We start from the raw sequence: 25,097 nt of genomic DNA on the forward strand, positions 1-25,097 counted from the left end.
ACAAACCAAAGTTTTCAGATGTACCCGTGGGCAGGGAGGGCTTCCTTCTACCTTGTTTGCTCGCTCCCTGACCCATGGTGATGTGCCAGGTGACACCAGGCTATTCTCTTTGAAGTCAGTGGAGAAAAACAGATGTTTTTAGAGGAAGATCCATTTAATTTTTGAGATTTTGGGTGTTTAAAATTAAGATAAACAAAGAGTCTCACTGCATAAGATATGAAGAAAACTAAATACAAAACTTGTGACATCGGGGTCTTGAGGGATTTCCAAAAAAACTGAAAAGAACATAGCAATATTTTCTCTCTACCCTCTCTGGCATAATCACATTGGGTATTGCATGGAAAAGCATTCATTTAGATGACAGAAAGATGATGTTTTTAATTTGATGTCACTACATTTCAGAATAAAACTTTCTGCAACACTTGCCAACTTACCGAAAATGTGAAGCTTCAGTATTTTATCTACAGAAGTGCTTCTAAGGTTTGTCAGCTCAAGAAAGCAGTGAAGAAACAACTGAACTCTAATGTAAGCAATTCTTATTACCCTGGAATTGTAGGAGGAGTCAATAAAAAGGAATATCTATTGCAAGGGTAATAAGCATTTGAGGGAAAAATGGGTAGATATGGAGCTGAAAAATCTGAAAGGAAAAATAAATCAGTTCTTTTCAAAATCCTCCTCAACTTGCACAAATTGGTTGCAGGAGATATGAGTTCAGCACCCTTTTGCCCGCTGTATTCCCTGCAGGGCCAAGCAGTCACTGCTCTTTACCTCTGCTGTGGTACCTATGGTCCGGAACCTTCTGGCTAGCACAAGGATAAACCTCATCCATGAGATTTCCCCAGACATTTGTCTTTCTTCCTTCAGTGACATCTGCTCTGATCTGCTCCTTTTCCCCCATAAGGAGCACTTTCTCAGCAGCATGGATGAGCACCTTTTGCATTCCATAAGTCCCAGTCAGGAAATCTTGGTTGGCATCTGAGCTCTGATCTTCATTGACAGTTTGGCCTCACCTTTTAGGTCTTTCCTGCTTCTCAGTTTTACATGTGCCTTACAGTGGCTGAGGGATGCTCTGAGCACACCTGTGCCCCCCACCCCCTCAATACTTTAATGCTGGAGCTGCACACAGCTTCAAACAAAGCCTGTGAACATTCTCTAAGAGCCAATATGGCTGTAAACAACTCTTTTTCTCTCCCATTATGGACTATTGACACAGCTGTTCTCTTTCATCACTCAGCCTATGGAGAAGAAGTATAATTTCCACATGAAAAGAATGTTAATAAAATTTTCACCTCTCCTCACTAAACTGCTCTCCCATGTTAATGATCTGCAGAGATAGATTTGAACAAGTGTCAGTGCTTGCAACATCTGGAGCTTGGAAAATGCAAGGGATCTCTCCACAGGCAGCTGGGAAGGTGATGGGCAGGATAGCATGGGAGCAGGGGCAGAGGAGGAAAGTCTGGGAATATCTTCTACAGCTCATGGCCTGGCAGTGCAGGGCTTTTTGTGGCTTAAAATCCAGGGGTGAACTGAGGGGTCGTGCAAGCAGACACTCAGTCCCTGCATCCGGCTTGACTTGGGAGCTCAACTTCCACCTCGCAGAGTGTCCTGGGGCTGTCTCACAGGGACAGGGTGAGGACGTGAGCCACGTCAGAAGGGAGGTGCAGCAGGCAGCTGGCAGCTCATGGTCACTGCAGTGAGGCCAAGCCGCAGCTCTGTTTCTGCAGGGGGAGGATCTGAGAGGCCCCATGCATCCCACTCTGCCTTCACTCCCACAGCAGCTCCCTGGCAGAGAGCATCCCTTTATTCCCTGGGCACCTGCACTGCCACACACAGGGCAACATCTGTGTCTCTGTCCCCAAACTGGGGTAACGTGCTGGATCCCCCAGGAGCGAGAGCAGGGCTGAGCTGGCACCACTTTCTCGATACCTTATCAGACTTTTTATTTTTAAAATATGAGAATAATATTTCTCTTTGCCTGTGTCATGCACATTCTGGGTGGGTTTGCAGCCCTGCTTCTGGGAGAGCATCCAACGTCCTCTGCCGTGTTTGGAAAGGGTGGCTCCCGCCAGCCCTGCCGTTGATGACATTGGCAGCTGCGGCAGATTTGGCCCACGGACCTTACTCTCCTCACTGGTTTTCATCCCTTCTCTCATGGTTTTTTCCACCCTACCTCCTCCCTCCAGGACAAAGATAATCGTGTCCCTGGCTGCTCCTTGCGGTTGCCCTCGCTGTCCCCTCAGCAGCTGGTGCCACGCATGTGTCCCCACCGGAGCCACCACGGCCCCTGCTTTCAGCGCTGCCACCAGCCGTGGGACGCAACCTGAAACCCGGCAGGAAGCTCCCGCCTGTTCCCATCCCTCCCCAGCCACGAGTCTCCTGGTTTTAGCAGCTTTCTGCATCGCCGTGCTGTGAAGATAAAGAACAGCCTCTCCCCAGCCCAGGACTGGTTCGGGAAGCCCACATCTCACTGGCTGTAATGGGGTGAAAATGCTCATGAACTGGAGGCTCACAGCAGCCAGAGCAGCCCCATCCAGGCAGTGGCTGGGCAGCGAGAGCATCCCTAGGGCTCTGGGAGGAGGCAGGGAGCAAACTCTGGTGAAGCGACCTGCAGCCTGCCCCGGCCAAGGAGCAGCAGGGAAGGATGGAGACGTGCTCCCTGTAGGTACAGTGCAGGGAGGAAAACCAGAAAAAGTGGGCTAGCTCCTACACCAATGGCTCTGACAGCCCCCTGTGAGAGCACGAACATGCTGCTGGACTGGAGCTGTGTCCAGACAAGCACACACAGGGTGTGCAAGTCAGCTCTGACCATGTCCATGCTGCTGGTAGAAGTGTCCTTGCAGCCTGGTTACTCACAGGGCTCCCGGCCATCCGTGTCAGACCTGTCTCCACTGGTGTCAGTGCCTCTCACGATAGTCATGAGTCAGACAAATCATGAAGAGACCCGCCTGGCCCTTTCGCCCACCCTGAGCTCTACAAATACACAAAATTTGAAAGCCACATTTTGTGAGCAGAAGAGAACAGAAACCCCTTTGGTGTAGAAAATAATCAAAATTAGTCAGAATAGAAGTAAATTATGTTTTCAGTTCAGACTGCTGCTGCAAAGATGATTTTTCTCCCAGCATTTTCCCAGCCCAGTGTGTCTTCCTGCATCATGGAGACCAGTGCTTTCTGGGGCCAGCTCTCTCTCTTCATCACCTCCTAGGCTGGGGTGTGTGCTATTCCTGTCTGTATCCAATGAAGAGAAAGCTTTCTGCTCTGTGTCCTCCCTTATACAATTTATAGGAATATAACAGGGGAACAGACAATTCCCTTTGAAAACACCATACATCTCCTGTCATATCTTTGCTGCATCTCAGCACAGATTTAGCCTGATACCTCCTCCTCACCAGTGTAAGCAGTTTCCTGTGTTTGCTGCTGCTTTGAAACCACCTAATTCTCTGATGTTTGCATTTCCCATGATAGCAAACCCAGCTCCTTTCTTTCCCCACTTTGGAACTTAGAGCTGAACCAATTTGTTGTCCAAAAAGGTGAAGTCAGTATTGCTGTCCCCCTGTTTAAGGGGCAGCCACTTCTAGCCAACTACTCAGAGCAGCTCAGCACCTCCAGGCTCATTCCCATCTGATGTGCAACAGCAGCAACACTGAAAGTCCCAAATCTGTCCTTCAGAATTGAGGAGGTGTCTTGGAAAAGTCGAGGTGTGCCACACTGGGTGTGATTCAAAGATTTAAGTTCTTTTAAATTTCATTTAAAAAGAAATGAAGCTTCTGCATCTAGGATCTGAGATTTAAAGAAAACGGTAAATATTAAGATCACAAGACCTATCAACACTCTCATTAGTAACAGCCATTTTCTGAGAACACTGAATGGCTGGGCAGCCAAAGGCCAGGTTATGGGATCTGTGTAGCAAAGACATCACCCTACTCACAAAAACACGTCTTTCATAATTCCTTTTTGAGTGCCAGTTGGAAGAATGCTCTTGTAAGGAAGATACTTACCTGGATTGCTCTACAGCTCAGGATCTTATTTCCAGCTCTGCTGTGGTTTTTCTCCTTGGGCTCAAAGAACTGATGTTAAAATGCTCTCTGCTTCAGTTTCCCCATCTAAAAACTAAGGAAGCCAGTCAAAATGGCCAAGACTCTGAAACTTTGTTTTCTTTTATTCAAGTTTCCAAAGAACTTAGAAAAGTCACATAGACAGAACTGTAAATTACAAAGCATTATTTTTCACATGAACTTTGTATTGAACCAAACTCTTCTCTTTGGCTCACAGTCCTTAACTGACACTGGCATGTTCTTTCCTTCATGCCTTTAATTGCTTCAACATAAATTAATTAAAATGTAAATTAAATTATAGCTTGCAGGGAGATTGCAATTACCATGATTTCATCTTTCACTGTTACATCCCATGGTACCAACAGGTCTGTGCAACAGGTATGCCAATTAATAGTAGACGATAAAAATGTCTGCAATCACTTACCTCTCTGCTGCAGGTTATTTAGTAAATGTTGTCTTGCACAATTTATATCTATCCCAAATCTCCAGCTCCATCAGATTGAGAGGTGAGAGGATGAGGTCTTTATTTGACAAGAAAAAAAGATGCCCAAAACATTGGACAAACATTTAAGAAACCCTACAAAATGTTTTCTGTGTGGTAAACAGATGGTTGTTGAGATAGTTAAATGAAGCAGAATATTTAAAGTTTTCGTTTTTTACTGTGCCTTCACCTCAGTCTAGATGAGAATGGATCAGCCTCTCCACTATCCCTGTGTGTTCAGAGCCATCAAGTTCAGAATGTCTTCAGGCTGAAATTAGCAAGTGTCATAAAGAATGTCGGTAATTAACTCAATTGTTCCAAATCTGAAGACAGAGATGGGGGAGTCATGTTTTTGCTTGCTTACCTAGAAAAGGAAAACAAAAGATTTCTAACAGGGACATGAAAAAAAAACTCACCAGGGCATTTCCAACAACTCTGAAATAAGTGCAGTTTATCAACAGTCATCATAAAATCCATCAGTTTGTTTGAAAAAAGGTGGTGGAAACTCAAGTTGTTTATTGTCAGAAAAACCCAGAGCTTATGCTCTTCCCTCTCTGATAAGCCCTAGGGACAGCCACAGAGCTGGCAGCGAGCCTTCAGCAGGGCAACAGCCACAGCCAGGACACTGACAGCGTGTTGCTCAGGGCCACTCAGGTTCTGAATATCTTCAAGGATGGAAACAGCACCATGTCCCTGAGCAATCTCTTCTGGTGTTCAGCCACAGTCAAGGCTGAACTCATGGGAAAGTAGGAAGAAAGAGCTGCCTTGTGTTCAAGACATGAAGAATCACAGAATAGGTTGGGTTGGAAGAGGTCTTAAAGATCATCTTGTTTCAACCCCCTGCCATAGCCAGGGATGGCTTCCAGTAGGCCAGGTTGCTCCAAGGCCCATCCAGGTTGGCCTTGAACACTTCCAGGGATGGAAGCTTCTCTGCTTCTCTGGGAAACCTGTGCCAGTGCCTCACCACGCTCAGTGTAATGAATTTCTTCCTGTTTCAATGTGACGAGGGGTCCTGAAATCCCACCACCCCCTACAGCTGTCCTTTCAGCCAGGGAAGTGAGTTGTCCTCGTGGATGAGGGCTGTAGGTACAGCTGCAGCCTTTAGTGCAGGGCAGACAGGCAGCTCCAGCCACATCTCCAACAGGTCACCCAGCATAAGTCCTCGGTGTCACTGGGTGCACGTGGAAAATCAGTACTTGTGCCATGGTGCTATCTACATATGCTGCAATTTGTCTAGTTCCTGCAGTCAAACAAGCCTATTTTTGCACGGCTGCTGAAAACATGGCCCTTAATTATGGCCTTCAGCAGGCAGTGGGATTATCCAGCACATGAGGTTAGCAGCCTTGCTGCTTTCAGGGATGACACATTGGCCAGCTGAACTCCAGTCAGCAGTCCTGCTCTGAGTCACAGTTTGTGCCCTCTCCAAAAGTAATAGTGCTGTTTTTTAAATTTATGGAAGAGTTTATCCCTGGTACTTTTGTAATCAGTTCTTTCTTGTTTCTTTGCATGAAATGTTAAGGGAAAAACAAGAAGAATTCTGTGGTATGGTAACTGAAAATGCTTACTGCTGCCATGGTATGAAAATGATGTAACTAATCCTACAGAGATGGGACAGAAAGCTACAGAGTGCCTCAGACCTGCCTCTGTCACAGACACCCCCATGGGAAGCAGAACCAGACTGAGGAGAAGAAGAACCTGCTCAGGGCAAAGGAAGGCAGGGAGAAGGGAGATTATCAACCCTTTTCAAATGATGTTTAAGCATTGCCAAGTCAGAGCAGAACACCTCCCCTTTTCGAGCCTTTTAATGCATTTTACTTTAGCATTGCTTTCCGTTCTTCCCTGTTGCTTGCTCTTGGCCACTGAATGACAATAATGTTAATTTTCCTTAACTAGGACTCTCCTACTTCTGTCCCTGCACAAGAGTGGCTCCACACATGTCCTAGAAAAATCAGCAATTTTTGTTTACACAAGGGTTTTTTTTTTTCCATTCTTTAACTTTTCCAAATTGAAGTTTTGAAATGTTAGACAGTGGAAAAAGGAAGATTTGGAAAAAATGTCTGAACATTGTACTTTCCCTGGCAAACAGATGGAGGAAAAGTTGAGGGGAGGTGGTGATGAGGGTAGGGAGTGGAAAAGAACAACTTGACTGAAAGTAAAAAAAAGACTTTTTATTTTGAAAATTGACAAGTGGAGACAAAAATCAATATTTTCACATTTCCTGAAATTTCTCATGAAATTGCAGTTTTGCCAAAAATGAAACTTTCCAATGAGGCCCCTCCCTCTTGTCACAGTTAAGTATATTTCCATTGGAAAATATATGTGTATCAAATCTGGGATGAAAAACAAACTAATGCTGGAGCACCGTGCCCAGGGCACGGGGTGGGTGCAGTGTAGAGCTGGGATAGAAAAGATGCTTATTATATTTGCAAATAGCTCCAGCATGGGACAGGCAAATCTGTGCGGGGTCATAAGTGAGTGTAAAGTTACCCCAAAAAATCAGAGAAGTATCCTGAAAAAAAAGCAGGATGAAATTCAATTAGGACAAATTCAAGCACTCAGCTACAGGAAGGAATAGGCTTTCCTGCTTATGGGAGATAAGAAGCTGCTTTGGTATCAGCTGGGTAGGAAAGGAGCTGAAGGTTTTAGTGGGTCACAACTTGACTGCAAATCAACATTGCTGTTGTAAAGAAGTCAGATAGTGTACTGTGACATACAAACAGGATTGCTGCTGATAAGACACATGAAGTAATTCAAGTCTGTTTAACATCAGTTACTTCAGCTATTGCATTCAGCTGGGAGGCATTTTAAGGTCTTGAATTCACTGAAGGGAGTTCAGAGGAGACAACAGCTACGGTAAGCAAGGACCCAAAACTGGAACTTGACCTTGGCAAGGTCAGAAGAGGTGAGTATGTTCTTCCTGGAGAAGAGAGGAATAATTCAAAGGATGTAAAGAAAAGAAAAAAAGTACATTTTTCCCCATTACAGCTGTGGGTAGGACAAAAATAATGTGCTCAAGTTACAGCAGGGGAGATTCAGACAAAACCGGGCAGAACTTTGGGTTGGTGCAGCTGGAGCTGCTGAGCAGAGGCACATGGGGTCTCTGTCTCTGGATATTTAACAAGAGATTGGACAAGTACTTCAAGAAATGGCACAGGTATGGCATCCAAGATGGCATCTTGTCAGTGCCCTTCCACCCAGTTTTCTGTGATTTTTAACAGTTCAGCAAGTAATGATTTTTAAAACAGCCCCCAAAAGACTTGGAGCTTCCTGAAGACACCCAAACCTTCTCTCTGCAAGCTTTTCCCACTGCCTTGTATTTCCACTGGCTTCAGTGAAACGAGGATTTGCTGGCTGCAGCTCTTGGACCACATCAATGACTGCTCACAGTCAAACATTTAATTTACCTCCCAGCCACGCTCAGAGCCTTGGGAGTGAACAGCTATTTTTAAAGCCACCATCCTGCCACACTGGAACATTTGCTCGTCAGTAGAGAGTGTGCTCGAAGAAATAATGACTGCCTTTTTATCCAGAGACTATTATAACTTATGTTTAAAGTACACTAAAAAGCATGTTTCTGCGTATTTTTATGGAAGGCATATTTAAGGCAAATGTCCCTCCAACTCTACTCAATAAGTAAAGAGCACACAGCAATACTCCATTCCTGACATTTTAAAAGCTCTCTGATGTTCTTTTCTTCCTTTAACAATGGGGCTAATTTTCCTTTCCTGGCTGCCAGCCTGCCCTCACTTTTTCTTTTAGCACCTCTTGAAATTACCTTGACCTCACCTTTAAGCACTCCCTTCTCCAGGACACTGAGCTCAGGTGGTGTGGGAGGTGTTGCTGATGGGGGAATGAAAGAACAGACATCACCATAAGGATGAGAACATTACCAGCACTTGCTCTAATGAGGACCCAGCAACCACCTGGGGCCACAATTAATATTGATCCTCAGTCTCTCCTCTGCCCTGTCGCTTCCCAGGACTGCAAATCTCTGAGGAGAAGGATGGCCAGTAAGCATCAAAGGACTGACTGACTGCCCCTGTGCTTGGGAGGGGACAGACGACAGACCACGTTCAGTCTAAGCACCTTTCCAGCCATCATCTCCACGGCACAGCTTGGCCTCTTGCTGTTTTGCTGCTGACCTGACAGAGACAGATGTAGATTGCTGCTGCCACATGCTCATCCTCACCAAACAGAAGGTATCCCACTTCTCACAGCTGAAAAATAAGTAGTCTTCTCTTCTCACCTAGAGGTTTAAACACACCCACAAAAAATAATTAAGAACCTCCCCATGATAAAAATAGAAAAGTCATCTACCAGCCCAAAACTGTATGTCTGTCTGTGCCAGGGGAATTGCATTCCCAATTCGTAGGTACAGGGCCAGAACAGCTCTCCAGCTGCATCAGTTTCATTTCAGACCAGGTCTAACACAGGTTTGTCACTGCCCAGGGACACCTGGGTGATGGACTTTGGGACCAGGAGCAACCAGCCATGCTCTACCTGTAACTGCTTCAGTAAATCACTGCACTGAGCTCATCTCCTCATCAGGACACCCTGACACATCTAAAAAGAAATACTGGCTTCTGAAAAAAAATGGCATAGCCCTGAAGCTGGTGAAAGACTTCTCCTTTACCACCGCTGTGAATGAAACCCTCTATTTCTCCCTCTGACACCAAACACCACTGATCAACCCCCTCAGCACAGCTCAGTCCTGCTACAGCAAAGGCTTCCCTCTGGGGCAACCATCCCTGCTGGCTCCTGGCCTGACTTTTGGGCCATGCCTATACTTGAAAGACAAATCAGATTCGAGTAGGATGTTACTTGTAAGTGCAGTCCCCGTTCTTAAATATCTCGACTCATTGCAAGTGTGTTATGCTGAAGCAGAACAGGACATTCAACATAGAATAAAATGTTTCATGCATAAAAACAGGTAACTGCTATGGAAAAAGCTATTCCTTGGTAACTCCAGACCAGCTCTGAGCATACCAGTGACCTCAGAAAATGGCACATTTGTGAGGTGTCAGGAGATCCAGCCCATATCCATGAGACTGAAGAAACTTTGTCGGCCTGAAGGAGAACGGTTCTGCACCCTGTTAGCTCACAGCCAGTGCACTTCTGAGCACTCTCTCCTCACAGCAATTAGCAATTCCCACCTTGTCAAGGCTCAGACAAGTGGGTTATTCAATTATTTTAAACATCCTGGACCTTCTGAATTATAGCCTAGGGACATTGTCTACAGGCAACTCCTATAGCTGGTTCACGTTCCAGCTGGTTCAAAGAGCCAGGAGAGCGGGGAAAGCAGCAAAGCCACTTTGCTTCAGCTGGTTCTGCAGCTGTACTGTGCCAGCAGTGGGACCAGGGCTAACCATCTCCCTTCTAGTGAGACATCCCTGCACATGTGGCTGCCATTGACTTGGGGCAACTTTTGGACCCAAGGCAGCTCCAGGGGGTCTGCATTTTTGCTCCCAGGAGATGTGTGCCAGCAGTTAGCACAGCCATGAAACTACAGACTATGATGGAAGGGGGGAGAGGACAGACCCAGAGATCCAGACAGGACTTTCACAGCTGCACAGTCCCCTTGCCATGCCCTCAGCTCTCACGAGGTGCCCGAGATGCAAACATAAAGGCTGCCCAACATGCACAGGGCCAGTAGTTCCACAGACAGGAATAAGGCAGAAGACCTTGAGAGACTGGCAGATCCACACACGATGTGTGGTGTGGGGTAATGTTACACCGTGGGTGACAGCAGAGACATGTTTTGAGGAGATTTGAGCAATGAGACTTCTGTAGGTTGATGAATCATCTCTCTTTCCAGTAGACATAGGCAACACCTTACTCCTGAGAGCTCAAATTAGGGCTGTGAAAATAGCTGAGGTTTTTTGGCTTTAATCCCAAATCAAAATATTTTAAGAAATCAGAACAACCTGAAAAAAAATTGTTATTCTTTTGGGCTAAGTAGGCTGGTTTGAGCCACCCATCCCTCTCCTTCTGTACGGTGATACTGCAGAAATATTTATGTATAGAAGCACTTATTTTGGTTCACTTGAAGAAAAAGGAAAAAAAAATAAAAGAAATAAAAGAGAGGGCTGTCTTCCCCCCTGCTGGAAATAACTTCAGGAGACTTCCCTCCCTGAGCTCTTCACAGCAAGTGGTTGGTGTGCTGGGGCTCTTGGCCCTATCAAGATGTTACCGTGGTGCAGATCAGGGTCAGGAGCACTCAAGCCAGGGCTAGAGTCACAAGCACACAGAAGGTAATGGCAACTTTGTAGGGAGTTCAGAGAGAGGGAGAAATCAAGACTGAACCCATGCTTTAAAGGAGCCCCTTGTCTCACTCATCCAAAGACCAATGGGGTTTGTACTGCCATGACCCAGGAGCCATCACAGGGTGATTATACAGGAGCACTGCTGCGAAAAAGTCAGAATTGAGGCATCTGAGGAGGAGAGCTTGTCAGTTGCTGGGTAGGAAACAAAAATTCTGCTTTATAGCAAACATCCTATTTAAAAATCTCAAGAACAGACCAGACTTCAATCAAAAATTTGAGTCAAATTCTTAAAGAATTTTAGGACATCTGTTTTGATATAAAAGCCACATTAGAGAACAAAGGTTTTCTGACCTATTTTCCATCCTCAGCAATTTCATCCAAGTAATATCAGTTAGATTATCAAAATATAGGCATTAAAATTTTTTTTTCCTGCAGAAGATTTCATTTTTCTGGTGGGAAATAATCTATTAGTACTTTTTCCAACTTGCTCTAGTGCTAGGAGTTATTTGGTACTCTCTATGATGAACTGGGAACCCATTACAAATGCATGCATATGACCAAGTCCACAGGAAAATATTTCTAGGAAGAGGGAGAAACAGTTACAAATTTTATTTGTTTTATCATGAGATCTGGTTATTTTTATGGAGTAATAGGATGCTGGCAACCTGATTTTTTTTTTTTTAACATTATTAAAGCAAAATTCAGAAGGCGTTCTTTAACTGGTATTTATTAAAACTTGTTTTAAGCTTCTCCTTTAAAATGTAATTGAGAGACTTCAAAGTGAAAACTCAAAGAGGAAAAAAGCTCTATAAAAGCTATTTACATTGTTTTCAGGGAAGTGTGATTTCTACCTTGTCAGCAGGCCCTTATGCTCTGAGGCAAGGCTTGCTCCAGTTGGAGCTTTGCAGTCCTGTCACTTCGACACTGAAAAAGGGCAGTTTCTCCCCTTCTCATCATTCAAGTTGTGGCAATGGATGGTTAAAACTAGGAGAAAAAATATTTTTTCTTCCAAAAACCATCATACGCTGGTGCAGGAGAATGGTGTGAGGAGCACAAACAGCTTCATGCCTTCCCCTAAAGCAGTGTCCCTCTGCATTGGTTACATTTATTGACCCCCTCAGGGCTCTTTTTAATTGCATATCCATCACCTTCTTTTCTCCCAAGCATTGCTGTTCCCCCCAGATATCTTGAAATGTCCATGAACCTTCTTCCTGGGCACTAAATCTCCTTCCTGGCCCTTAATTTCCTCACCTGGAACCCACATCCACACTCTGCCTGGCCTGGCTCATTGGTGTTGCTGTGTTTAGGACTGCCCGTGGATCCCACAACCATCTGTCCCTCCCTTTGGTGCTTGGGGACCATGTTGGGGAAGGCACATCCCACCTGGGGCTATCTCTGCTCCTATCTCCACTCCCCTCACAGGCGGCCTGGCCCTAACACAGGAAGCACATTAGGAATGCCCTTCTGTCAGGAGACTGCCATACACAGCACCAGTACAGTCTGAGTTACAGATAATTTTGAATTGGAGGGGAAAGGAAAAATATTTAGCAAAATTATGTAACTGAAGTTCAGAAATAGCCTATTGCCATCTGGTTGTGCTATTTTGACAACCAAAAAAACCCTTAAGTCTTTTTAGAGCTAGATATACTGTTTGCAAACTCAGCCAAATTTTTTATAGAATCTCGAATTTCACATGCTTGATTTACCTCTGGAGTTTTTTGAACCAGCTTTGCCTGTGCACGAGCCATATCCAGTCATACAGCTCCATTCCAAGTCTGCCATTAATATTTAAAAGCTCTTTCATATTCCTGTAAAAGCAAGTACACAATGTCAGGAGACTGCAGAAAAAAAAACTTAAATAGAGTAAAATGTAAAATAATTTTTAAAAATTTAAAATGAAATCCTCCCAAACCCTGTGGATTAATCCCCAACCTGCTGCCCTGCCTCCATTGGCCAGCAGGAGACAGCTATTTTAGCAGCCCAAGTTGTAATGGAAATATCATCCTCAAGCTGTTCCATTTGCTAAAGCAACTGGGAATTGCAGAGAGCCTGAAACAGTGCCCAGACATGACCTTCCCTACTAAACAGAGGACGACTTCATGCCATCTGCACCCAGCTGAAATGTCAGCATGGGAGGGAGCATCGCCCTTAAGCTCCTCCAGGCCAGCAGGACAGGGACAGAGCCGAGCACGGGGCAGTGTAACAATGTGCCAGGAGGTGTGGGTACCCAGCCTGCCCGAGGTCAGCCACACATCAGCACTGCTTAGGTCTGCTGTACCAGTGACTACTAAACTTACCAGCAAATCCCAGGAAACCGCCTTCCTACAACTGCAATTGAATCTCAATTGTGCCTCAGTGAGAGCAACTTGTGTGGAAACCTTTAGAATTCAACATCGGTTATGTATTCTCTAGTGTGTGGAAGAAAATAAAAGTGCTTTCAGATGGATTCCCCTGTCATCTAGCCTGAAGCTGGCCCCTGCAGCAGGGATGAGGGGCAGCAACCTTCCTGCTCAGCTCTCAGACTTGCCCCCCACAGCACTGAGACAATAATTTCCCCAACCAACACACCAGGGAAAGACTCTCTCCCTTCAGCAGTTTTATGTGTACTGGCTTTCAGCCTCATTGCGTAAGGTTAATTATCTCTGAGTTACTTCCCCTGTACAGCCTGGCTTTACACGCCTATTGCCTGCCCCGGTGCTTTGCAGTCCTGACCCCTTCTCACACTTGCCTTAGACTGGAGCACAGGGTGGTCTCAGCATAGACCTCTGTCACCTCTGGAGACATCACCCACCTCCATTGACACTCACAGGTGCCCAAACCTGGCCTGAAGCAAAGCCTGGGACCCACCCACTTGACTCCAGGAGCCTGATTGAGGTGGCAAGTTCAAGACAACAATTCCAGCTGACAAGACATTTTAAAAAAGAACAAGGTTTCACACTGGCATTTTTGACAAAAACCACTAAACAGCATTTTTTGTTTTAAACCAAATTCTTTTTTTTTTTTTATAAGAGAACGTCAAGGGGTGAAGAACCACATGGTCAGACAGAAGTTTCCCTCCCTCCATCTGTCTCCATATCATGCAATCTCCACAGTACATCACCCTAAAGGTACAAGAGGGGAGAATATGAGTTATCCAGTAGAACACTAAATTTAAACAACCAAAACCTGACAAAGCACATAATGTGTTCATGGAACACCATCTTCCTAGCAAATGCTCCACTGCTGGTGGGGATTATTAAAATTCATGATGAAGTGTCTCCTTCAGTCCAGACAAAATCTTCCATCAAAGCCAGAGAGCTTGGTTACTCTCAGAGCTTTCTAGTCTCCTCTGCTTTTAAAGGGCTTGATTTTGTTTCAGAAGGGAATCACCTTTCCCCTCTGGTTTCAGGCTGGATGGAGTGCACATCAGCCCTGTGCTCCGTCACTGCTGTGTACAATTCTGTAAGGCACCATCATCTCTTGTGCGTGTAATTAAGACAAACGAGCAGCAGTTAACAGTGCAGAGGTTAATGGCAATTCGATTCACAGCACACCACGGGCACTGCAGTGGAGAGATGCAGTCACACACTCATCCATCACCTCCAGCCTGCTCCCGGGGAAGGTGGATGTGCAGAGAGATGCTGTCTTCCCTTAACTGCTTCGAGTGCTTTGGGATGGGAGCTGAGCAGGGCACCACAGCCAGAGTTATGCCTTAGAGCTGAGCACAGGAGGACCCCCTCTCTCCTAACCAACTATACAAGGACTCCTGCTCCTACCTTCAACACCATGGTTTGGTGCCTAATATTAGGCAGGATGATCTGAGGCCATGCACAAGGCTCAGTCTCCTATCTCTCCCTCCATTTCCCAGCAGGCAGGATAGATCAGGAAATCCAGCATCTAACCTGCAAGCTGTCAAGTTTTATTCTCCAAGCTAGTCAGAAGGGACAGGTCTCCAGGACTGTCATTCTAACATAGTTACCAACACGATTTCCAGAGAACAATCAACTCAGGAAGGCAGCAGCCAGCACCTCAAACCTGCAAACTCACAGAAAGCATTTCTGGAGAGGGGCTCTTTGTACAGCCTTTGTAATGGGGAAGAAAGATCCTACCACTGGTTTAAGCTATCAGTGACAGGGGGATTTTTCATGTATGCTTCCTAAAGTAATGAAATTTCTGTACAGATTTGTGTGTTTAGCCTGGAGGCATTAGAGTGTTATCTGAGTTGTCCTGGGACAGGTTTGGGTGATGTGGGATGTTTGTCAGGTTGCACTATTGCTTGTGGAAAGGCTGCAAAAGAAGTCAAGCTTGAAGCAGGTTTCATGTAGTGGGATCAAAGGGTATTTGAGAGGAAATTGGAAGAGCAGGGGGTGCTGACATTTCAGTTTCCATTGAATTTGACATGCTGAATTCAGAGATGCACCAGGACTGCATTGCCCTGCTTACCAGACACTGAAGATTTCATTTTACCTTGCAACACCTGATGAGTGTCTCATGAGAGACTGATGAATTCACACCACTTTGTTAAGAGCTAACTGGAAATATTGGTATTTCTTGACCATCAGTCAAACTATGGTTGCAGCTGCCCTGTGAGGCAACAGTAGCAAGACAGTGAGTCTGTAAAGCCAATTCATAGGAGTATATCAGATTTCTCATGCAAGAAGGCATCCTATGACATCCTTCAGGATGTCTAGAGACTGGAAACAAGGTAGGGGTGAGCCCACCTCCCAGACAAATCTGCTTTGAGTTGTCCCAGACTGTACCTGCATCTTTGGCTGAGCAGAGACAAGTTGTGCAATGTGAGTGAGACGCCAGAGCTATTGCTCCCTTGTGGCAGGTAAAGTCTGGAAAGAGGTAAGAGCTTTCTTGGAAGCTGTGGCCTTATAGGTAAAGAAACTTGTGGACAAAAAAAAGAGCTTTTTAAGGTCTTCTTGGAGCTGATGTTGTCTACATGTCAATGGGAATAGGCTTTGCTAATTTCTCATGCATGGTAGGAAAATAAACAGCTTGGCTGCTGTTAGGGATTAGGAGCCTCCAGTGAAGCTTCCCAACTGATCAGCAGGTTTTAAGGAAAAGAGTTTCTAGACAGGAAAAAGAACCTCTTTAAAAAAGACTACTATCCCAGTTTCCTATGCTGGCTCTGACCTGGCATGCACAGGCTGCTGCCCTGCAGACTGCCCAGTGACCTGGCACAGGCATCATCCCACACCAGCCAGAGTGATTACTCAGGGCTTGTTCAATTGTCCCAACTGGGACCTCACCCACAGGCTGGCCTGGAGCCAGGGCTGGGAGCCTCTTCCATTTCCTTCACGCAGACTTTACCCACAGTGGAACAGGAGGCCTGTTCCCAAGCCCTGGGCACAGCCCATTTCACTCCAGTACAGCCTCTCCCTGATCCTGTCAGGAGATTGTGGGGCAGATGCTCCCTGCCTGCCACCTCCTGGGAAAGCCTCAGGAAGCCTGTCCATACTCTACTTCAAAAAACATCTCTACACCCACAAATTGCATGAGAAATGGTTAATGCCTCTGGAAACAATGCCCACGAGGAAGAACCAGAGTCTTCACTGTAGGCTGGTGCCATCACTGAGGAGTTTGTCTCAGGCTCACAAAGACAGTATCTCCTTTGTGCCAAGCATTCAGAAGCCTGGGAAAGTCCCTGTTTTAATGCCCACCCCGAAGAATAGGGTCACATTGGAGACAGCTTGATACAGAGAGCCATAGCAAGGCTGGAGGATAGAGCTGGAGCAGAGCGCCTTGGTTGCCTCTGTAAGAGTACACACTGAGGAAATATAGGAAGGGAAACAAGTTGGACTCATGCCCTGTTCTAATTCTTTGTGTATGAGAAGCTGGAAGTGTTTTGTTTTCTGCTTTTTATACTTAAAAAAAAATAAATCCAACATCTAGTTGTGTTTTGCCAGAGGTCTCCTCGGAAGATCTAGAAAAGTAGAGTGGGAGGTTTTGCAGCTTCTAGTGAAATGGGGAGAGGAGGAGGTGTTGAACTGCAAAGATTTTTTTTCTTCCAACTGTTGGTTGGGAGTGGAGTTAGATAAATGTTAGCTAAATACAGATTGCTTAAAACATTTTGTAGGAAAAGCAATTTGAGTTGAAATTCATCAGCTTTTACTTGCACTGTCACAATACTATTAATTCTCCAGTGAAGAAAAAACAAACAGGGTAGACAAGACCTGAATTGCTAATGTAAAAACAAGAAAAAAACCAAGTTTCATACCATCTTCACACAAAGAGGATGACTGAGTGCCCATTTTTCCTTAACTCTGCATATTCTTTGCTACTTGTCTTACCGTAAGAGAAAGGAGCCCATGGGACTTACACTTCAACCCATTGCAGTACAAGATGCCTCAGCCTCTTCTCAGTGTACTCCCAGTGCACAGGACCAGGGGGATTTCTGACCTCACAGTGGCAAGGGTTTAGGAAGTATACAGGCAGGGCAAAACTGATTTCTCAGGCCTAGAAATGCAGATGATGATTGAAGACTCTAGATGGAGGACAAGGCTGACAACTCGGCCTGTCAGAAGGTATCTCTTAGATGGAGAAAAAAGCATTCTGATGGCTACTTACGACCCTTGAACCAGTTAGTGGTCCCCTACTGACTGATCCTGAACAGAAGGCAGTATGCTGAAGAGCAAGCCTGGAGAAACAGACCAATTGCAGATCAGTTTCCACTATGTACCTTCAGGAGCACCAGCTGGAAATCCAGCTCAAGTCATCGGCATGGTGGAGAGAGAAGTGACCTGCTCAACACCAGGGAGCACAGACAGGCAGGAGCAGATTGCACCAAACTGAAGAACAAAGAAGTGATGAATCTCTGAGACACCCCGGCTGGAGGAAGGTGGGACACTGCCCTGCCTCTGAGTGACACTGAGACACAAAGACCAGCAATAGGTGCAAGACCCTTGATGAGGACTATGCTGCTGGAAATCATCCAGCAGTACCCCTAAACAAGAAGGGCGCAGACAGAAAATGGAGACAGGCACTGTCGTGTCATCAGAGCCGCTGTTACAGCGAGGTTCCAACAGCAAACCTTCCACAGACAAGGTGGCTGCACGAGCAAAAAGATAACAATGAACTAAGTAACAACAGTGGGCATCAACAACAGGGAACTGTTTCATACATTAGAAATAAAGACAGGAACTTTGCCAACAAATCACTGTAACTTCTCACTTTTCTCCCTGAGAAAAATTAAAAGTGAAATATGTATTAACAGAAAAATTTTCTCACCATTACGAAGAGCTCGCAAGGCAGCTCTGGACAGTATTGCTAGAAATCCAAATGCTTCTTCTGCCTCCCAAGTAACTGTGTAAAAAGCAAGTAAATAAAACTCCTAAGATGCACAAGAAAACTTGAATTCCAGCCCTCAAATAACTTATCCACATGGGACCCAGTTCTCAATAACGTATGCCAGGCACACACATGTGAATATTGCAGAGTTTTGTGATTTCCTGAGGATAGGAGATAAAAGGCAAAAGTCATGTCAAAATACCATAGGAGAAGTCCTCATAAAAATAAACAGGCTGCTCTGGATGCCATCATTATTAATAGAGAGAAGAAAAAGACTAATGAAAAGTATGTTCTAGATTGAAGCTGCAAAAAATCATCTAGAGAAAAAGCTAAAAGTTATTGACAGCTTTGCCCAGGAACATGAGGTGTCAAGCACAAAGGAGTGTGTGATATCCCTCCCAAACCTCAGAGACCTATAAGTTGCAACCACAGTGACTCAATCACCACTGACATGGAGATAATCTCTCTATTTATGAAGGACAAAGAATATTTTAAGTAGACCTTTTAATTCATTATGTTGAATAGATATTACTTGAATCAAAATTCACTTTTATCATCATAAAGGTAGAATTTTATATTAATCATGAGCAAATATCACCTTAGAGGATTTCAAACTGATTGCAAACAAAGCAGAGACTTATGGAGCAACACACCATAATATTCCTGACATTTTTTCTCAGCAGCTCTGTAAAGAAATCTTTGAAACAAAGATATCTCCTCATCTGAACCTGGGAAAGGAATCTACCCCCAAGGTGTACTACTCTCATTTCCCACCTCAAACACCTATGATTTAAGGTTTTAATGAGCCAGAAAACCACCCTCATATTTAATTGCTTTCAGTGGATTTTAATTTTCCTTGACTACCTACTCTTTTTGAGTCCTCGTAAAATTCTGTCATCTACATCCCCTGGCAACGCAATTCACAGATCAACTGTGTGGAAAAAATTAAGCTGTTTTACATTTTGAGGCAACCTCCTGTTAATTACACTTGATGATCTTCAGTTCTCATACTGACAAGAGAAAGGGTATGACCATCATAGATTCAACTCTCCCATTGCCTCCTATGATTTCACAGGCCTCTCCTTTATTACCCCTGTTTCTCTCTTTCAGGCTGAAGGTTTGTGATGAGCTAGAAATATTTAGTTACCTAAGTCTAGAGGAACCATCCAGACACCAAGAAAAGCTCAGTGCTACCACTGTGTAACAAGACCAAATGCTTCTCCCTCCCTGTGCTGGAACCAATACTCACTCCTTGGAAGGGATTGGCCTTTCTCATGGCAGCTATAATTCCAGGTTTGGACAGCACAGTCAGTGATCTGGGCTTATCTAACAACATTTATGTCCTGAGTGATAAACAGGATGCAACAGCATACCAACAGCCTAGTTTGAACGAGCCAGCAGCAAACAAAATCTTAAAATCAGAGGGGGAAAAAAGTCAGTTTGTCCTCAAAGGATCTCCTAGAAACAGGATTCTTGAGATTTTCTTATGCATTTACTTAGCTTTGCAGCAGCTCTCCTAAATCTAGTATCTTCATCCACTGCAGATAGCACTTTTTGGGGTTCCCCCTCCATCAGTAGTGGAATTCCAAAACCAAGCTGCAGCTCTTCAGCAGTAGTGCACTAAGCATAGGTCAGAGTGTTAGAGGAAAGGCAAATCCAGCTAACAGCAGTGAAGGAGCTTTTATCATGAATGCCTGCAGCAGATGTTCAGAATAAAGTGGCCAGGCACAATGAAAACTGCTCAGATCTTACAGTGCACAAATCCACACACAGCTGTACGAGCAGCAGGGGAGGGAAGAATTGTCTTGGGTGAGTCCTACAAAACTTGGGCAAAAGGGTCTCTGAACAAAGCCTGTTACAGGCAAACCCCAAGTGAAAATCAGCCTAGTGTCATCGCAGCAATATAAAAGCAAAGACATCAGTGATTTTATACTGGAACACGTTGAGAAAATAAAAAGCATTTGTCCATTGTAGGACTGCCTGGCAGGGAGAAGCTCTGCACCCTGCACCTGGCAGGTAAGATATGTGTCAGGATGACCAGGGTGGTGGATTGGAGCTCAGCAGGAGCATGAGAACCAAACTGATCTCAAGACACTCCCTGCAGTATCAGCAAGGATGAACTTTCTGGCTTGCTGTAGCCTCCTTATTACAGCTTTTGGGCTTTGAGATGCCTCAATTATGAGTCCAATCTCATGACACTCAGTGTTAATGACATTGCAATAAAAAGGGTCTCAGCTGTTCATAAGGCCAAAGAAAAGGCCTGATTTTATCTGTCTACATAGTGTTAAATATAATCCTAAAACCCCCCACCTTTTTGCCTTTGAATTGGAGCATTGATGTTACTTTGACTTCTGTCTCCTGGTACAGCATTAGGAAAGCAAAGAGAGCCAATTTTTAAAATATTTTCTATAGCAAACTTATATAACTTCTCAAAATAATATTGCTAGACAACTTTGTGCAATCATTTACATATTCGTAAGCTTTTTAATAGCAGTCCAAAATTATTGTCTCCCAATATTGCCTGACTTTGGAGGAGCCTTGCCAGTTTCCATCAGCCAGGAAATCTGTTCCTTAGGCTCATTCACAGAACATTCTGAGCATCTTCAGCAAAACATTTGGCTTGAGGAAGAGAAGAAGTAGTCACTCTGAAATAAACTCCAAAGTAAGTATATAGGCAGCAGTAAGCAAAATTCTACAGCAAATTCGTTTTCATGTAGAGGCACAGGTACCAAAATGTCCACAACCTGACATTTCAACATCCTCGTGCTCCTAATACAAAGCAAAACAGAAAGTCTTGTTTTCTCACCCTAAGGTCCTCTGTTCCAGCTGCCCTTTCACACCAGAGCTTTCAGCATCTTTGTACATGTACACACCAGCATTTAGCTTCAGTTCTCCTTCCCTCTGGCTCCTCCTGCTCTTCCAGAGGGTCAGAGGAGAACCACCCTGGTCTCCAGAAAGTTCAAGCAGCATCATAGCTCACCTCACTCTAACACTATTATAAAAAACAAAATCAAGGCATCAGAGATGCCTCTTGCTTGGTTTACTTTACTAATACTGCACACAGCTGTAGAGAAAACAGCAGTGCTACCATCCACCATTGTTAAGGAGTTTTGTTGGCTCACATATTTCAGCTGTAAACCATCAGCTGATCAGTAGTATTTACTTATCATTAGCACCAATTAAATAATAACCCTAAGGAGCTCTTAGTGACACACAAAAAGAAAAGTTGTGAAGGGATTTCACCTGTTTTGTATCACTTCACACCTTCCAAAAATAATGTGGGTTTAATGACTCCTCTTCAGTGGGGCCCTTTGCTACCCACAGTCAGTTATACTCTGGGTTTTTACAGATACCCCATGCAAAGAGAAGGATGACTTCTTGCTCAGACAGAACGAGATGTAAAGTCTCTTGGCAGAGCTGTTTCACAGGTTACCTACACTTCATCAGCAGCCCATCTCCACCCCCAAAGCCTGACACCTCCCTCACCCCCTCCCTCATCAGTGGTGGGGCTTTGGGCACAGCCTGGTTGCCTGTAGCCTCTTTCCTGTCTTGTGGAAGGAAAAAAAACTACGGAATAGAGTCGAACTTCCTTTTGTTTGCCTCCCCCACCATCCCTGAGTCACCAGAGGAGGGTTCGTGGTGCCTGTGGTGACACACCGAGCCCCAGCACCGCAGTCAGAGCAGAGATTGCACAGGAGTGGCAGGAGGAGGCACCACGCACACAAATCATGATTGTTTCCCTTGCATTACAACGTGATCCTCACAAAAGAAACATAAAGCACGCTCTCCACCTCTCTGTTTCAAGCCCACGTTTTCCTCCAGGTTACCAAATCCACGCCATCACCCATTCTGCCAGCAGTGTCCCAAGGCTGTTGCCCACTTCTGCTCACCACTTCCCACAGGGACGCTGCTGGACCCTTGCTCTGCTGTGCGTGTGTGACTGCTGCCCAGCAGGGGGGTGCTGGGGGATCACAGGACAGGACCACCTCACAGACCCCTCTGGTGAGGAGTCAGGTATCAGAGTTTGCCACCCACACAAGGTATAAACACAGCCTCATCATCCTGCATTTACAAAGCTCATCCGGAAACCCTGAAACAACTCTCAGAAAATCCTGTATGCCTCACTCTTTAGAGACTATAAAAAGTAAGAAAAATGTTTGTGCAGTATCTGCTTTTGGCTTTTGATAGCCTGTTTCTCCAGCACAGAAAAAATAAAGGGAGCTCTATAGGGAAGGGATTGCACTGAGGAATATTTCTAAGTCACTGATCAGTGAAGGAAATAAAGGGCCTTAGAGCCTGTTGGTCACTTAAAGCAAACAAAAAAAAAGGATCATTGATTTTATTGGGACTCCTCTGGGTAAAGCATTTACCTAAAGTACAATATATTTTTATTGTACCACTGGGAGCTGGATGCAAATATTTATAAATCTTCCTTTGAGGAGGTTAGCACTCAGCTGTTTTAAATAGCTTTGTGTGCTACAAAAATCTTTAAAACCAGATATCGCTCACATTTAAAAGATGCCTGCAGAGAGGCAAGGACCAGCGTTTGGAAAACACCACACACCCTCATGGATGAAGCCACCCTCCCCAACAGAAGGCTGAGGCTGAATTATCCTGCAGCAGACCCTCAGTGCTGGCATGTGGACCAGGACCCGCTGGATCTGGGCCAGCCCTGAAAGGGCAGAGCAGAGCTGGGCATCAGTGGAATCCTCCAGGGCCGGCTGGGGGAAGCAGCTCCCCAACCCAGGTGCACTGGATGCTGTGCCAGGCAGAAATATGGTGGCTCAAGGATACTGCAGCCTGGTGGGGTTAGCTGCTGGCCTCTCTAACAGGAGCAGAGTTCACCCATTCAAAACTCATTCAAGTATCTCTGCACTCACCATGCTCTCTTTGGGACTGCAAAGCCAGCACACTGTTGGTAACATGCAGTTGTGCTAAGGCAGTGGCAGACCCAGGCTGCAAGTGAGGTAAGGAGTGCAGGAAGCTGTGTCTTATATTGTAATAGCTGATATTGGAAGAACTGGACAAACTCTAGTCCAGAAAGGGTTTGGATACCCTACAACTTGTCTTTTTTTGCAGTTATGTTAATTTATCATCAAGGATGGAGCCTCCAGAGGCTGTGTAGAGCACACAGGGCTGGCATGTGACCTGCTTGGTGCTGCTTAGCTGCACTGAATTGAAATCAGAGTCACTGGGGCAGTATAGCTCACTGTTCAGGCCACACAGTAATTAATAGTGTCGTTTGAAACCGTTTTCTCCTGTACATTGAAGGAAATATTCTCTGTGTCTAGCAGTACAGGAATTAGGGGCAGAAATTGAAGCCTTCCTTGAAGTGAAGCCCAGCTTCTAAGCAAGCAAAAGCAAGTTGCTCTTCAGAGAGCAGATGGCCTTATGAGACCCCTTGCTGATGATGTTTTGGATGCTAAAAGTCTGCATGCATTCAGGAGGAAGCTGGAGAAGTTCCTGGAAAAGGAACCTACAGAATGTTGCTACATGCATGCTGCAAACCACATTTAGCTCAGAAAGCCCCTGAGACGAAAATGGTTGGCAGCTGGAGGAGTATCTGATGTATCTGTTTTCTTCCTACTTTTCTCTGCACATCCATTTATGATGCCTTCAGAGACAGGGTGCTGGGCTGAATGGACCTATGGCCAGGACTGGTATTGCCAGATCTGTGGTCTTTTAAAGCAAGCCACCCTGATCCAAGTTATCTTTACACCGGCATGGCAGTGTCTGTACATTGGGACAAAAATAAACTACGTGGGACCCATGAAAAGGAAGAGCTGAGGGATGCAGGAATCTAAAATAAGAAGTGAGAAGAGAAGCCAGGTTCCAGGAGCAGCCATGCTACAGAATGCAGAGTTTTCTCTGGATGATGCCCTGGCCCTTACCTTGCATCCCTGGGCCCTGATGAGGACAACTGCAGCTCACAAGCTCCTGGACCAGGATGGTCACAGTCCCCTCACCAGCCCCAGAAGGAAAGCCATCTGCAGGGACATAAAAATACAGATAGAAAAGGAGCAATTCCATTTTGGTCCAGGGTCTCACCACTCCCTGGTGCTCCTCACAGGCAACCCTTTTTCTTTGCACTGGGCATTTTGTACTTGTTTCTCTTGGAGTGCCTGCCCTGGGTGGATGAGCAGAGGGGCACAGGTGTGTGGAGTCCAACCATACAGATAATCCTCAGCCACAAACATGGGCAAAATAAAGTATCAGGCTGCTTCTTTTTTTTTTTTCCCCCATCTTTTGAAACTGGCAACAAGAAGTAATTCCCACCTCTTCTGTTCCCTGTGTTGCTGCTGCTTCCACTGAGCTCTCCACGCCTGGGCGCTCCAAGGTAGCAATGCACATGCCCCATTTGGAGGCATTAAACAGAGCATTGCTTGGCCAGCATCGCTCTGAGGAGGTCTGTCCTGCCCAGGCAGGCTCAGCAGGAGCACTGGAGCCTCCCAGCCTGTTCCCATGGGCAGGGAAGGCTCAGGAGAAGGAGTTGCTGGGGCTGCTGGCCATGCTGGGCAGCAGCCCAATGCTCCCAGTATGGGCACATTTGAAACACTTTGACCTTTCAGGAAAGTCAAACAGTGATTAAAAGTAAACCAGCATCTGGACATGTCCAAATACTGCTGGCCTGAAGGGTGCAACAAAGGAAGCCAGCAAATGTGTGTCAAAGTAGCACAGGTCTGCCCCTACACCACAGTGAGTCTCATCAAGGCCACCGAGCATGAGTGAAGCATGAAATCCAGGTGACAATAGGCAGTCAGTCAAAAGGAAGCATCTTCCTGGGGGCTGTTGACATTATTATTCTAGATCAAGAAGCAAATCCTACATGTTAGTTACTTAGCAGATGAAGTTACCATGCCAACTCATATGCTACCTTTTTTTTTAATTATTATTATTGCAAGAGTAGGCAGCACTCCCTTGAGATTTCACAAAAGGGGAGGAAAAATGTCAAAGTGCCAAGAATATAATGGAATTTCTAGCCTCAACCCTATTTTCCATAGATCTGTTTTTCAGCTTACATCCCGC

The sequence above is a fragment of the Corvus brachyrhynchos genome, unplaced genomic scaffold (assembly GCF_000691975.1).
Source record: "Corvus brachyrhynchos isolate BGI_N302 unplaced genomic scaffold, ASM69197v1 scaffold1, whole genome shotgun sequence".
Lineage (NCBI taxonomy): Eukaryota > Metazoa > Chordata > Aves > Passeriformes > Corvidae > Corvus > Corvus brachyrhynchos.